At 35.1% G+C, this 16,532-nt stretch overlaps 1 pseudogene; it reads right to left on the bottom strand.

Annotated features, from left to right (window-relative positions):
• LOC109078414 overlaps positions 1 to 16,532 on the bottom strand; it is a 132,118-nt pseudogene that overhangs the window by 50,237 nt on the left and 65,349 nt on the right.

Here is a 16,532-nt window from a genome sequence, read left to right as displayed (position 1 = left end):
AAGTCCCTTGTTCTTACTGTATTGTAGTAGCCAGTCCATATTAGGCATGCCGGTAAAGCCATGAGCAAGTGTACACACTTATACAAATACACATTTCCTCACAGATCTGGACGTTGGGGAGGCTAGACAGCATGTGGTCTGCCCTGTCCCACTTTCTCTTTGTGTTCACCAACAAACTTTCCCCGTACTCTCCTGCCTGCTTCGCTCGCTCTGCCCTCAACTTTTGCATAATCTATCTGCTTCCCTATTATTCAGTCCTTATCCATTCTCTCTCTCTCTCTCCTCAGCTTCCATCCCTCTTTATCCCTTTCCCCTGGTAACAGCATGTGTTATCCTGACAACCACCCCAGAATACCTTTGTAAACAAACAAATTGCAGAGGGGAATTGGCTTCTGTTGTTGTGCAGCTTCCAAACAAATGCCTCTCTGTGCATGAACCAGGCCATATTATGCAAGTCAAAGTAATGCGATTCATCTTCTGATATGTTTCAGATTCGCTCAGCACCACAAAAGACCACTTGTATGGCTCTAATGAGGAGCTTTAAAGTTGATATCTTTCTTCTTTTCATGAGAATAGTTTTGCAGCATTAAGCCAATATCAACCTCTCTAACCATCTATCAGTCAGAATTGAAAAACCTTGTGCCAAAATATCTCACGTTGCAGTAACCAAAAAACTTACATCAGCAAGAGCATCCTTGCTTAGAATTACTCCTTTGATCTTGCTGCACATTCTTTGCATAATATGTCAAACCAAATCCAGGTTCGCTGTTAGGCCCGTTTCACTTCTGCATCCATAGCAGGCCACTCAGTACAGTCATCCAATCACATGGCTCCTTTTATCAATGTCATGCTGATGATGCTGTGCTTACTGACCTCAACTAACCTTTCAAGACATTTGAGATAAGATCTAACCAAACCTCCAAGGATTTACCAAGGTAATGTCCTTACCAAAAGGGGAAAAGAAGCATCTCCAAAGCACAATCTGAATTCACAATTTTATATTTGAAATCTCCTGAAAACATGTCTGGGTTACATCTGACCTCAAAATAAAATTAGAAGTTACAAATTATTTTTTACAAAAAAAATATTAATTTTTTTTAATTGTGGCATTATTTTCATTATTTTAATTTCATTTACATTTTGCTTTAATTGTGTGTTAACTTATTTTTAATTAATACATACATCTTTTTCACTGTAATATGATTTTCAATTAGAATTAATTTAATTAAAATTATTTAAATGATGCCAAAGTTTTTTATTATTAATAATTATGTAATAATATAAAAAAAAAACATTATATAGATGAAATTAAATATAACATGTAATATAATATAATATGTCACAATGCAATAAATAAATAAATAACCTAAAATAGGCTTCTTGTTTCCATTTGTTTTTTGTTGTAGTTTTGTAATAGGGATGTTGTAGAATGAAGTGAAGTTTGAGAAGCTGGAGTTTGAGAACTTGCAAACTGAGAGCATTTACTGAGAAAGGTGTAGCAGTGGACAGAAGAATAAATCCTCTTAAAAGAAGCTGATTTACAATGAGTAAACTCAGTAATTCCCCTGTTAACACAACAGAATGTTACCCCGCACACAAACATACACATTTAAAGTGCAGACTACCCCCAGTTCTCTCTTTCTTTCATGTGGTTTCTTCACATCCTTCAAAAGACACCCAAATGACTCTGCAAACTGGCTGCAAATGTGTCATGCAGGTTATCCACAAAACCCTTTTAGTGCTGCAAGTATGCTTACCCAATCTAACCCAGTGCACTGAGGTTGATGCTGACAAGCGCAACAGGCTTGCGACATGTTATCGGGAATTAAAGGATCGGCAGGTGAATCTCATATAACATGTCAAGAATAAAAAGAGATTCAATATTTTGGACTATTATAGATTTTTTTATCCACTGTAAAATTATTTTCATTGAAATTAAACACATTTCCACCCTTAATTCTAATCATCATAATCTGAAAAATATCATTCTGATCACTGCAATGTGAAAACAATAACAGTATATCATTAAATGGCATTTATAGATTATGATTGTTGAATTGTCTTTATGCTGATTGTAATAAATTACCTGTGTATCCATTGGCTTCGGTATTTAAATGTTGTATTTGCACTTGGAAAAGATAAAATATTCAATTATTCAATCCACATAAATATTTCTATGTCTGGCAATGTAATCATATTTTTCTATGATATATTCACTCACTTAGGAGTAATAGGGTTTATAGTTGTTATTTAACTGCTTTTTAATCTTTTTTTATATCTATATCTATATATGTATATAACAATATTTCTATTGTTTAATTTCATTTAACTATAACTTTATTTTATGTTCTTAATTTTATTTTATTTATTTTTAATGATTGTAATTAAATAAATACATTTCTTAGTCTGTTCTGGGTTTGTTTGGGATATAGACTAAAATTGTATTAATCATATTATATTAAATTATTCAAATGATCTTCTTTTGTTTTCACCAGAAGTGTTTGAAACTCATACAGGTTTTGAAACAATTGGAGGGTGAGTAAATGATGTACAGAATTTAAATTTTTGAGTGAATTGTCCCTTTAAATATTTTGTTTTAAACAACAAAATGATGCATTTATTTCATTTTTGTAAGTAATTTTAGAATAGTCCTAAATACAGGTTGCATTTTCTTGCAAAATAATTATTTGACTTATTTTAATTTGATTTTGAGGTGAAATATGACCCAAGCATATTCTGAACAGGTTTAGTTTATATTCACCACCATTAACCTTTTATAAGGTAAACAAATGTGGCACACTGTAGTGATAATGAGTAACACAGCTCTTCTTCCTCTGATTATGGGGCATTTAACGTCATTATGGACATTTTTAATCTCTTTGTGTGAACTGTATGTGTCCCTCTTAATCACTTTCCTCTCTTTTTGTCTCTCTCAATCAGAAAAGAACACAGTGACCCATTTAGCACAGACACCGAACTGTCAAGAGTGTTTTCTGCATTATTCACCACGGGCTTGGCTTATGTAATCTAGTCATGTGAGCGCCTCTACATGTTCCTCTTGGGAAGCCGCAGTATCATCAAGTAGAATGCCTATGCTAATAACAGGGCTGATTATGAAATGCTCCTATTTACAAAAGCACCCACGCAAAACACATGCGTGAGCACAGAAACCAGCCCTGCAAGTCCAGAAAATCAAATTGCTCTACAATCGGAACAGCCATCTCTTCGTTGACATTGACTGTCTCCTTTGCCGCACATCACCCTTTCCGTCCACGCGCAACCGCGCATCGAGCCTAGCAATTTGCCAGGTTGCCATAGCAACCACACTGCACCCACAAAACCCCTGGCTGGGTGTCTGCAGACAGTGACGTGTGGCCCTGCTCCGAACTGGACTGCCTCCAGTTGATGATCCAAGTACTCGCTTAGCCTTAGTGTCACTGAATAGCATACTATCACTGATATTATGAATACTGCAGTATACAGCGTTACAATGCACTTTTTCTGTATGCATAAAATATACAGATTACTCGTTTTTTTTTTTTACTGGATTATATTTTCTTAACTAAAAATAAAATAAAATAAAACCTTAAACTTTTATTTTATTTTAGGTAGTTGACAAAACAACATTTCTCATTTTAATTTAATTTAACTTGATGTATTAAAATAACTCAACTTAAAACTGAAATAAACTATATAGACTTTTTTATTACTAAAAATTACAAAACCTTTTTTTTAACTAAATTACTAAAACAAAAATTACTAAACCTTTAAAGGGATACTCCATCCCAAAATGAAAATTTTGTCATTATTCACTTGTCGTCCCCTTGTCGTTTCCAAACCCGTAAAAGCTTTGTTCGTCTTCTGAACACAACTTAAGATATTCTGGATGAAAACAGGCAGGCTTGAGACTGTCCCATAGACTACCAAATAAATAACAGTGTCAAGGTCCAGGAAAGTATGAAAAGCATCATCAGCATAGTCCATCTGCCATCAGTGATTCAACTGTAACGTTATGAAGTGACGAGAATACTTTTTGGGGTGGAGTAACCCTTTAACTTGAATTAAATGAAAATGGAAAATACAAAAATAAAAACTGATTCAAAATATAAAAACATAGTATCTCAATTATGCTAAAATAATTATGTTTTACCAGAATGCAATGTGTTAAATGTGAACTTCCATTTTCAGTGATGAAAACATTGCAAATAATCATGCACTGCAACATGAAAAATGCATTTGCTGCTTTGAAACAGTATGTATTGTCAAAAGCACTACACAAATGAACTGAATTGAAAAATTATACAAGCCAAATATTTTTTGGTTCCAAAACTGTTACAAAACAAAACAAAACAAAACAAAACAAAACAAAACAAAACAAAACAAAACAAAACAAAACAAAACAAAACAAAACAAAACAAAACAAAACAAAACAAAACAAAACAAAACAAAACTTAAAACTTAAAACTACCCATTTTTGTTTCCAGTATGAAATATAGGCACCAATGAATTACACATGCAGCTTCATGAGGTCATGTGACAAGGATATTGAGGGCATGCGATACTATAGTACACTACTGTACTTACTAATAATGCCTACTTTAGTAAATTTAACCTACTATAAATATATATTCATTAAAAAGAAAGATGTTATTCTTGAAAATAGCCTCTATGTGTTCCTTCAATTCCTCTCTCATTTTGTCTCTATCTGTGTCTCCAAGCTCTGTTTTCTGTTTTCTTCAGTTTGCCCCACTGACTCCTCAGTGACCCGAGCTATCTGTCCCGCCTGCAGAGGCCTTATTGGTGTTTTCTTATCTCAATTCAATGCATGCTCTCCTTCCCTCTTCCTGTTTTGCACCAAGGGAGGATGCCCTGCATTTCAGAGGAAAGGACACGGCTTTCCTATGAGATATGCAAAAACCCCACCTTGCATCAAAACACCAGTTCAGATAATGGTTCTGGATATGCTTTAGTTCACATGATAATTCTGTTCTGGCTCAGCTGACACAAGTGCCACATCACAAGACGCCATCATTGTTTACTACAGTATCTGAAGTCACTGTGGGTTTGCACATGACATGAGAGTATTAAAAGCAGAAGAGAGGCTCATCTCATGTAAGGCATAAAAAACAACCTCTCAGAAACATAAACCAAATAAACAAAATTACTATTTTTTTTTAGATATTATAATTGTAGATTAAAAGTAGAATATAAAATAATATTATAATATGAATAACATAATATTAAATAATAAGCTAAACTTATTCTTGTAATGTGTAAAACAGGAGTAACTCAAAAGAAAGTGAGAAGTGAGAGCTCATCTCACCTGTATGACAGGGTTTCCTCCCTCCAGCAGAGCGATAGCCAGCAGGATGCTTTCCTGGAAGATTCGGTCACTTGTGGCGTTCATGTTGAGGTCAATGACCAGGTCAGACGCACCCTCTCTATCCAGATGACACTGCACTTCAGCCAGACTCATCTCCCCTCGACTGCCTGCTGAACCCCCTCCACCTCCTGGAAATAGAGAAATATTCAATATAAATAATGTGTGTCTGTGTATATATATATATATATATATATATATATATATATATATATATGACATTAAATGCATTTAATGTTGTTCTTTTTAACTTTCTATTCATCAAAGAATCCTGTAAAAACAGTGCATCACAGTTCCACAGAAATATAAAATATCACAACTGCTTTCAACACTGATTATAATAAGGTTAACATTTAATATAAAGTAATATAATATGTTTCTCGAGCACCAAATCAGCATATGAAAATTTAGACACTGAATAAAATGAATATATTACATTTTAAAATGGAAAATGATTTAAAACATTTATTTAAAACTGTTTAATTTAATATTTTAATATTTCGAAATATTTCTTTTAAAAATATTTCTAAATATTTATTTTAATAATACTGTAAATATAATTTACAATATTAGTTTAGAATAAATTCTGCATTGGTAGTATAGGATACTTCTTTTATGAACATCTTACCAGAAACTGGAATATTGACTTAATCAGGTCAATGCATTTATATGACATAAATGACAATATTTTGATATTAGTCTGAAATTTAATGTGCATGTAAACATGATTACTGAAAACGTATTTTATTAAATACGGAACAAAATAAATAATTTTAGTTATTATAATTATATCCAAATACAGGTCCATTCTCACATAACTGCTGCCTTTTTTCAGTTCTGATCATTAAATCAAATCCAACCAATCCATGACCAAATCTCAGATTGAACCATTCAGTAAAGAACTACAACTAAATCAAACTGTAATCAGTGTTAACCTGAATAGGCCTTTTTGAGGAGATGCATCACCAATTTTGCATGAAATCTAAGGAGTGGCAGTAAATAAAATCAAAATGATGTATATGTGCAGCAGAAAATGACCTTTTTGTTAAGTTTGGGTCAAACTGACCAAAACCTCATCTTCCTATCCTCTGCAGTCAGTTTGTCCTAAAGACATTTCTGCATTAACACCTTCTAGACTTTTTTAAGCAGATATGTCTGGAGGTTATTCACACAGGAAGTGTGTGTGCCATGTTCTTGTCGCCTGGCAACAGCGATGGCTATGAATATATAGGACATGTAGAATAGAGAAAAAAAGTGGTCGGGGAGGGAGTCATCTTTAGAATTACAAAATGAAGTTAGTTTCTATATATAAAAAGGTCAGTTAGTACCATTTATTATATGAAACATAAGGTGCTGCACAAACCTGTAGGAGTCTTGATCTGCCCCCCGGGGGGGAGCGGCCCGTTGCTGAAATTGGTCAAACTGTCTCGCCTGCCTCCCGGCTTGAAGTTGCCATAGTAACGGTTCACCAGAACTTGCCTCAAAGCTTCACTCTGACAACAGTAAAGGGGGCAGAGTCATGTGAGGGGCATTAAGACACCTCATCATCACCAAACATCAATGCGTCACCATGACCGACATCAAATGGTGAATTTTAAAAAGAAATAATTGAAAACAAACACAGATGACAGTATGACACACGAATGTGGCTACTGATGTATTGATTGATTTTTGAGTTTAGATATTACATTGTTATTGGAGAAACACACATAACCTACCACAGGTGGTCAATAAGAAACAAAGAATTTATGATAACATTTTAGTTAAAGAAATCATAGAAGAAGAAAAAAAACAGTAAATATCACATTTTGACACTGTGGTCTTCATCAGACAAAAAAAAGCCTGATGAAGATTTGGGGGTTTTCCAACATTTAACTTGAAGCCTGTATACTGTTCAAGTTTGGGGTCAGAAATATTTTGTTTAATAGTTAATATTAATATGTTAATTCAGGAAGAGTGCACTAAATTGTTCAAAATTGACAGTAAAGACATAATGTTACAAAATATTTTTATTTTAATAAATGATTTTCTTTTAAACTTTCTATTCAGCAAAGAATACAAAAAGATATTTACCCACAAGAATATATATATATTAATCAGCACAACTTATTTCAACATTGATAATAATAAGAAATGTTTTTGGAGCAGCAAATCAGCATATTAGAATGATTTCTGAAGAATCATGTTTGTGACACTGAAGACTGGAGTAATGATGCTGCAAATTCAGCTTTGCATCACAGGAATAAATTACATTTTAAAATATAGTAAAATAGAAAACAATTACTTTAGTTTGTAATAATATTACACATTACAGCTTTTACTGTATTTTTTTAAGCATAAACTTGACTTTGTTTATTATTCTTTACTTTGCCAAGGTGTAACTATAAATAGGTTATGCAGTATTTTTTATAACTGTCTAAAGGTGTATTATATAATTATATTGAAAATTATATAAAAAATAATTATACTGACATTATTACTCAATAATGTGTTACATGAACAGACTTCAAGTTAAGTGTTCCCCGATTCATTTTCATGTGGGATGCTACTCAACTGCTCCTCAGGACCAATCCCTACCTCGTCCTGTTACGTTTGATTAGTACAGTCAGAAAGAGGTCAGAAAGGAAGACAGAATCTGATAACGCTAGATCCCTTTCCTTGGTCGCATCTGACCTCAATAATACCAGAGGCCTCAGATACAAGACACCGCACCAATTAAAACTAATCCTAATTCAGTGATTACACAGATAACCAGAACTTGACTGCTCACTTGAAACACCCCAAACCAGAGTCCATGGAAACACAAGATGTTTATCACCTATAAACAGATCAATCGCCACCTTCAAACCTAAAGAGAAACCTAAGACCTAAAGAAAATAGTCATCCTGTTTTTTTAGGTGAAACCTCCACCCATTTGGAGCAGACAGGAGGGTTTGAAGGGTGAGTTTGTGAATGAGTGGCTCAAGCGGTGGCCAGGGTGTGCATCACGTACCCCGTTTCTTTACCTACCCTTCTCTGATCCTCCAGTTGCTTCTGGGGCTGGTTTGGATCAAACTCCTGAGTGACGTGAGTTAGCAGAAAGCAAAAAGGAGGGAAGAAAAATGACAAGCATAAAAAAGAAAGGGGTCAAGCCTGAGAACCTTAGTCACTATTTTGACATGCATGAAAAGTGGGGCATATTACATCATGCAGTTAAAGGAGAGGCATGGTGTGTGTATGTGAATGTGTGTGTGTGTGTGGGAGCAGACAGCCGCTTCATGAACATCATGCAGAGCAGAGTAACATGAGCTTTTAGTTTATCCATAAAATCCTAAAACAAACGCTTAAAGGAAGTAGGAAAGGGGGTAAAATAGGAAAACTAATAAATAATGCATTTCATAATATTTGTTTTTGAATCCCCTGCCCTTTAATGAATAACACAATCAACAGGAAGGTTGTTTGGCAGCATCAAACTTCCCTAACCTATTCTACAGGCCATCTGTTTTGGGTCGGCAATAGTGGGAATGAAACCATGTTAATTACATAAGCACCACACAGGGCGCCAAAGCTAGAAATGTAAGCCATGAGTGAGAGAAATGAGACCGAGACAGAGAGAGAAAACTTTTATCCAGATTATGTAATGGATCCTGTGCCCTCAGCTGCCTTTGTAAAGCAGCACATTTGCTTTTCGCACTTTCTTCTCCCTGTCTGTCATATACACAGACATGATTTGGCACATGCAAAATGTACAACAGTGACACGGCCATTTTTTCAGCAGCCTTGGTTTTTCCCTCGTTCAGTTTCTCCACAGACAAAAAATCAATCAATAAGTAAATAAATCAGAGAAAAGTCACAAAGTACAAGACTTTGTTCATCTTTGTTCAGCAATAAACTACACATCCCATGAAGCACTGCAAATGATAAACAGATATGACAGTAGAATGTGAAAATTGTTTAAAAAAGATACATTATTGTGTTATTTACAGTTATGTTATATTATTAATATTATTATTATTATTATTATGAACATCAGAAGGTATCTTGTTTTAACCGTAGAAAAAAAGACATCAGTACACACCGTTTTTCAAGTTCAAGTCCACCAAAGTTAATCTACTCTCCTGTCTGCTGTGTTTGTCGGACAAAAGGGCAGATTCTGCAATATGATTGGTCAGATGGCCTGTCATTCAAACTTTCGAAAAATCGATTTCATAATTTGCAGTGTTTCATGGGAGAGGCAGGTCACTGTGGAATTCTTTGAGCATGTTTTTCGTCGCCATAGTAACAGCATCCTCTCTGATTGGAGGATCCATAGAGGAACGTTCTTCAAAATTTCATCCAGAATTTTGTTAGTAAACAGTTTAAAAACAAAACTCTGAAAAAAAGGCCAAAAAAGCTGAAATCACACTAACTGCGACTTCTGCAGAAGCATATATCTCCGAGCTCATGGTATGCTTGTGTTGAAAGGTCATGTGTTATCAGGTCATTTCTCAGTGGAGAAAATGAATGGGTTTTGACATCCAGATCCCAACTGTTGCGCTTTAATCAGCAAGACCAAAAAGAGGTCAGCTTATTGGCATATTTGCATACTGAGGGGGAAAACTAATCAAGAGTTAAGATCTAAGTGTGGTGTATGCCAGCGTGTGGCTTTGCTTTCCCATTTGCATGGGCAGAGATGACTCAAAGCAGTTGATAAAGAGGCTATTGCATACATGAGGAGGTAAGGATATGGTATGAGACGATTAACTACTGACTGCAACAACCCATATTCCCACATCCCAGCCAAGGCTGGCAGGGAGGGCGAATATGTGTTGGACACACCTCTGCTGGGACCTCTGGTTCTGGTGGGGGTGCAAGCTAATGGAGATAAAAAGTCATGAGTTAGTTAATGCAGATTAGTCTCTGGCATTGATAGAACGTGTTAATGCCCTTGACAAACTAGAAACTCATTAATGCAGCGTCCATCATAACCAGCCCGAGAGAATACACTTTTCTACACTTAAGCGTCTGCAGATTGGGAAGGCTGCATATTCATCTACGGCAGCGCAGGGTTGATCGACCTCAGCAGGTCATCCTACGTGTTGGGTTCTTATCAAAAAGGGTCATCACAGAGGGAAGACTGGCTAAAATGTTCCCACAATTATATTATAACCAATAATAGGCTTTAAAAATCCATACTCAATCTCAAACAGTTATGTAATGCACTCTCAAGCCGTGACTTGACAGAAAAAAAATATTACTCTGTTAAGTGTTACCAAGTTGGGGGTGGAAAAAAAAAGTTTGTGTGTGTGTGTGTGTGTGTGTGGCTGATTTTCAAAAAGGTATGTGCAACTTGTTTGGTCCTGTCACAACATTCAATCCTCCTGGAATTGAGCGAGTAAGTATTTCCACAATCATTGGTGCTTATTTTGCATCAGAAAGACAAGAAAAGACACATTAAATCAAAGATAAGTTGTGCAAGAGCAAAAAGGAATGAGCAAAGCAGGCGACATGCACGGACACAAACAGTTCCTTGTTCGACACATCAGAGACAATGAAGAAGATGACTAGTGCGAGAACCGCACTTACAACAACCAAAAAAATATTACAGAAAAATTATTCAGATAGCATAAACGCTCAATGGCATTTGCTTTCATAAAAATTGGTTTGCTCTAAAAGGATGCAAAGAGGAAATTTTGAGCATGATGTCTGGAACCATTCTAACACAAAGGAAAAGAGGGGGGTTCTAAATTAGCAACAACCGTGACGCACGCGCATGTTTGTGTGAGTAATACTGCAACCAGTAAGGAATCTCCCTTTCTGCGACATAATTTTTCAGCTGGAAAATAATGCTGCTGCAAAACACAAGGTGTGAATGTGAAATGTCCCTCTCTAGCCACCATAAATGCACGCTTTCATCACATGCTATAAAAACACTTTCTTGTGAATTTCCCCACAAGAAATCGATAAAGCACATCCATCCATCCATCCATCCATCCGGTAATAAACCCAAATTAAATTCAACACTGACTTTTGAAAGAGCTCTTGGCTACTTTTTCTTCCAGTGCAAGTCACAAGTTTATCGAGTGTGGGGACGAAACAGCTCGCACATTCATTGATGTCACAGCTTTATTCTTTGCGGTGCATGTCAATGGTGAGAAGCTTCGAGGGTTAATTTCAGTCACTGTCATTGTCGAAAAAAGCACGGTTGGTTTTGCCAACACACTTCTTAACCTGATTGTCATAACGTAGCTCAATAGCATAAATGTGTGTCTTAAAGCTTTTGGCCTGAAGGTATCAGGCTCGGTGACCTCAATTTTTGCATTTCAATCTAATAAGATGTAAACTTTCTCAAAAGAACGCAAGGGTTTAGGACGTCATATGCCCACCCCTCATGCCCAAAGGAGGGTCTTTGCCACTGCCAGCGTCTCTTGGTAAAGAGCATGGATTCCAGGAGTCTTTGCCACTGCCAGCGTCTCTTGGTAAAGGGAATGGATAGGGAAAAAAAAGAAGGGCAGGTCTTATGTAACCTCTGGTTGCGAGCTGGCGGGAGTCCATCGTGTTGTGATACAGGCGAGGAAATTGGGACAGAGGCGCGCGCGGGGACGGATGTGCCCACAGCTCCCCCTGATGGACGTCAGGAGACGTGCAGAGGAGAAGATAACAAAGGACACATGAGGACAACAGACCCCAACTGACACACACTGACTACTGGAACTGACTGCAACTACTTACAGAGAGAGAGGGAGGGAAAGAGAGACAGAGCAAAAGAGAGATGGGTAAAGACGAAGGAAATATAAACAATACATTTACGAGGAGAGAGAGATAAGGAGACAGCTAAATAAATAAAGAAAGAAAGATAATGACAGGCACCATGACAGACAGAAAAAAAAGAGTAGGACAGAAACAGATATAGACAGAAAGGCTTATTAATAAAAAAAAAAAGACATGGATACAGAAAAGGATAGAAAGTGAAAGAAAAGAAAATGTGAAAGAGACAGGAAGAGATAAGAGTGAAAAAGAAAGAGCAAAAAAGACAGTGAGAAAAAGAGAGAGAATAAAAGAAAAAAAGTGGAAAAAGAGAACAAGAAAAAAATTAAGAAATAAATACCACTTAAGGCTGAGAGAGAGAGAGAGAGAGAGAGAGAGAGAGAGAGAGAGAGAGAGAGAGAGAGAGAGAGAGAGATCAAACACAGCTGAAGTTGTGATTGTCTAGCACAGTCCAGGTGAAGGAGACACACATACACACACACACACTGCTCTCTCCATCCACTTTACATAAGCTTCCCTGCTCAGGAGCACAGCTGCATCGTCAACCTAAAGCCATATTATCTTCCCCATCCCTCTTACATCACACACAGACACACAGGAGACACATTCTCTTATGTAATATAAAGATGACCAGAGAGACAGCGAGAGAGGTCGTATGTTATGAGCAGGGATGCTCATTCTACACGTGTGCTGTGAACACGTGTAAGTGTGTATGAGGGCTCAGACACTCATCACTCATCAAAAAACAGTCAACATGCAAAATATCCATCAGATACACAACAGGTGGCTGTATCCTTGGTGTAATGTTCATTTTAATGTTTATACGTATATAAATGGTATATAAATAAATATATATTGTCACTAATGGATGGAGAGAAAGGTATATTATTATTATTATTATTTTATTTTTTATATAAAAAACAGTTTTAAAAATATTTTTATATTTTAAAATGATGTGTGGGGGGGGGGGGGGTTTGGGGGGTCCTACGTTCAGAAAAACAAACAACAACAAACAATAACAAAATACAACTAAACCAAAAAGAAACTTATTTCTGAATGACTATACACACATTACCATTCAAAGTTTGGGGTCTGTAAGATTATTTATTGTTTATGAAAGGAGTCTCTTAAACTCATCATTGCAGCATTTAGTTGAACAAAAGTACGTAAAAACAGCAATATTAAGTTTTATCATAAAACAGTAATAAAAGTGTTTTTGTTTGTTTGTTGTTGTTCTGAATGTGATTAGTCCTGTGATGTAAAGCAGAATTTTCAGCAGCCTCACATGATCTGAAATGATTCTAATATGCTTATTTACTGCTCAAGAAACATTTCTTATTATTATCCACGTTGAAAATATCTGTGCTGCTTAATATTTGTTTCATTCATTCATTAAACTGTGATTCACTGTTTTCAGGATTCTTTGATGAACAGAAAGTCCATAGGAACACCATTTATTATAAAATATAAATATTTTTAGAATATTATTAATGTATTTACTGTCACTTTTGATTATGGTGTCCTTGCTGAATAAAAGTATCAATTTAGAAAAACTGATCTTACTGACCCCAAAATTTAAAAATGGAATGCACACACACAAGTATGTAAAAATTGTGTGTGTGTGTGTACCTACTGTACTTGACCGTATTTTGGGGGCAAATTTCTACCCAAAAGCAAGCAAAACCTGACAAAAATCACCAAAAACCTCCATTTGGGGACGTCCTCATTTGTAAAACTGGTACAAAAATAAAGAAAACAAAAAATTTTTGAAAATGTAAAAATGCAGAATGGGTTTAGGTTAAAAAGTGTATAACTATCTGTACTGTATATAACAACAGAAGTCTATGTAATGTCCCCATCTAGATAAGTGTGTTAAAAAAATAACGTTTTCAAAATAATGTTTAAAAAAAAAATTCTGTGAAAATCAGCAGCGCCTGACAAATGCTGTCAATAACCTGCATCATGTCACTGTATTTATCGAAATGCCCCCGTCAGCACTCCAGCGTTATCTTTTACTAGTAAGAATGTATTAAGAAAAAAGCAGACATTGCATTTTTAAATGTCTCCAGCTCACCCTTTCACCCTTCCTCAGAAGTAGGTGTTACTTAATCTTGTGAGATGCATGTTTCTGCTGAACTTAATTTAACACTAAAACACCCATAAACACACCCTTTACTGCCCTTTTGCACTTCTCCTCATATATAAATCTAAAGAGGCTGTTGTCATAAGACACAAACAGACACACATATACACAAATAATAATGCCATCAGCTGTGTTATTTTTCTTGTTCAGCCATGTCACACAACCGCATGCATGTTCAAAAACATTCACACACGTCTTCCTATAATGGAGAGATAGGGTCGCATTTCATCCCTGGAACTGATAGAAGAGCAGTGACTATAAATATAGTATGAACCCCCACCTACCTTCCTGACTTCAACTCAAACAAGCAGAAATATTAATTTTAAACTTTGAAATTTACAGATACATTCCCACCTCTCACATAAAAGGAGTCAATGGTAAGCCACCACAAGATCAGGTTTACTCATCATTAAAGTGTGTGCATGGAAGTTAACAGTATTATACTTAAGAAATGTGAAATTAAAGTTTGATAATCTCCCACTGACTAAGACACTCTTCCAATATTTACCGCTCAAAATCCAATTCAGTGACATCATCATGATATCTGCATAAATTTGCATATTAAATTAAGATTTATTTGACAAATTCGATTTAAAACAAGAGGGTCAGAATCTTAATTTGAAAGGGAAAAGGTGTATATTTGGATATTAAATTAAGATTTATTTTTAATTTTAGATTGAAAAGGTGTATTTTTTTCTGACCCCATTGCCGTATCTTTTTCTTGTTTTGAAGAAAAACAAGATTAAATATCATGATTTTACATCTTAGGTACATCTTGATATTTGTTCTTGAAAACAAGATAAAAAAAAAATCAGCTGTGAAATGCTGGCAGAGTGTTTTTTTTTTTAAGAATATTATTAATAAAAAAATAATATTATTTAATAATTTTTTTTTTATGGAAGTTCTTAGAGAGATATGACTCTAATGCTACTAATATGTGCATTTACTTTCCAAACCTCATATTAAAAGTTCAAATAAAAAATGATTTATAGTGATAATAAACTGTTGAAGTTGCAGTTTTATGGCTTGTCAGATGAAGAAATCACAAACTAAGACTGAAAACAGATTTCAGTTTTAGCTTTTCTATTAAATGCAGCTGAATGAGCCACAATTTCTTACCTGAACTGGGTTTGGCTATATTTCAGTTTCACTAGATCATCAGCGTACTGTGTTTTTGGCTGGATTAATACCACTGACTGTGTTATTACTTTGCAATTGCTTGTTCTTCACAGTACCAATGATTATTGTGAAGTCCCTGTTAACCAGCTACTGTTGTTGTGTGTGATTCAGCAGTGAATGTAACAGGAACGTAAACTGAATTAACGCTACACAGAGGAAGTGTGAATAAAGTGTGGTGGGCTGATACACTTACACACATTTTCACCAGCACACGCTATCTAAAACAAGGCCAGTGGTAAAAACACATGCACACGAACACACAATGAAACTATCAGGCGAGGTTAACTGCACGCAACCTCAACACACACGGACAGACAATAAAACGGCCGGTTTGTGGTGAAGTCACGTTGACAAACACCAGCAAAAAAGCTCAAAGGAAAAGAGAACAAGCACTAAGTAGGACGACTACATTGGCGCGTGAGCGGGAAGCCCAACTAAACATAGAAAATAATAAAACCAAAAATAAAAAACAACCTCAGCCACATCCAGCTCATCATCAAAGGCAATTAGCTGGAAGAGAAGAGCATACAGCAAAGTTAGTATTGTGAAGGAAGGAATCAAAGGATGCTCAGAAAATGCCAAACAATGTTCGTTAGTGACATAACACAAGATTATTGTGATTGTTATTTTTTAGCATTAGCTTTCAAAGCATTAGTTGCCAACTGCAAAGACGTGTGACCAAATCTTGTCGTTTGTAGTTAAAGACCCCATGAATTCATGAGTGCAAATAAACTAAAATAATATATACAAATAAAAAATTAAATAAAATCTATTGAATTTAAAAAAAAAATACAATCAATATAATATAAACTAAAAATGAAAATAAAAGACAATTTAAATAACAAATAAAAAAACAAACAAAAGTGATCAACATAATCAAAATAAAATAAATATATAAAATATAAAATAAAAACAAAAAAGATCTAAATTAATCAAAATAAAGTGGAAATTAAATCAAGAATAAAATTAAATAAAAAAAATAAAATAAAAATCAAATCAAATAAATCAAATTGGAAATCAAATAAAACAAATCAGAAACTGGATATAGCCAGAACTTTAAAATAAAATAAAATAAAATATGGTAGTGACATTAATTGGGTGTTA

Source organism: Cyprinus carpio, chromosome A11 (genome assembly GCF_018340385.1).
Source record: "Cyprinus carpio isolate SPL01 chromosome A11, ASM1834038v1, whole genome shotgun sequence".
Taxonomy (NCBI): Eukaryota; Metazoa; Chordata; class Actinopteri; order Cypriniformes; family Cyprinidae; genus Cyprinus; species Cyprinus carpio.
This window is presented reverse-complemented; position numbering and strand designations above follow the sequence as displayed.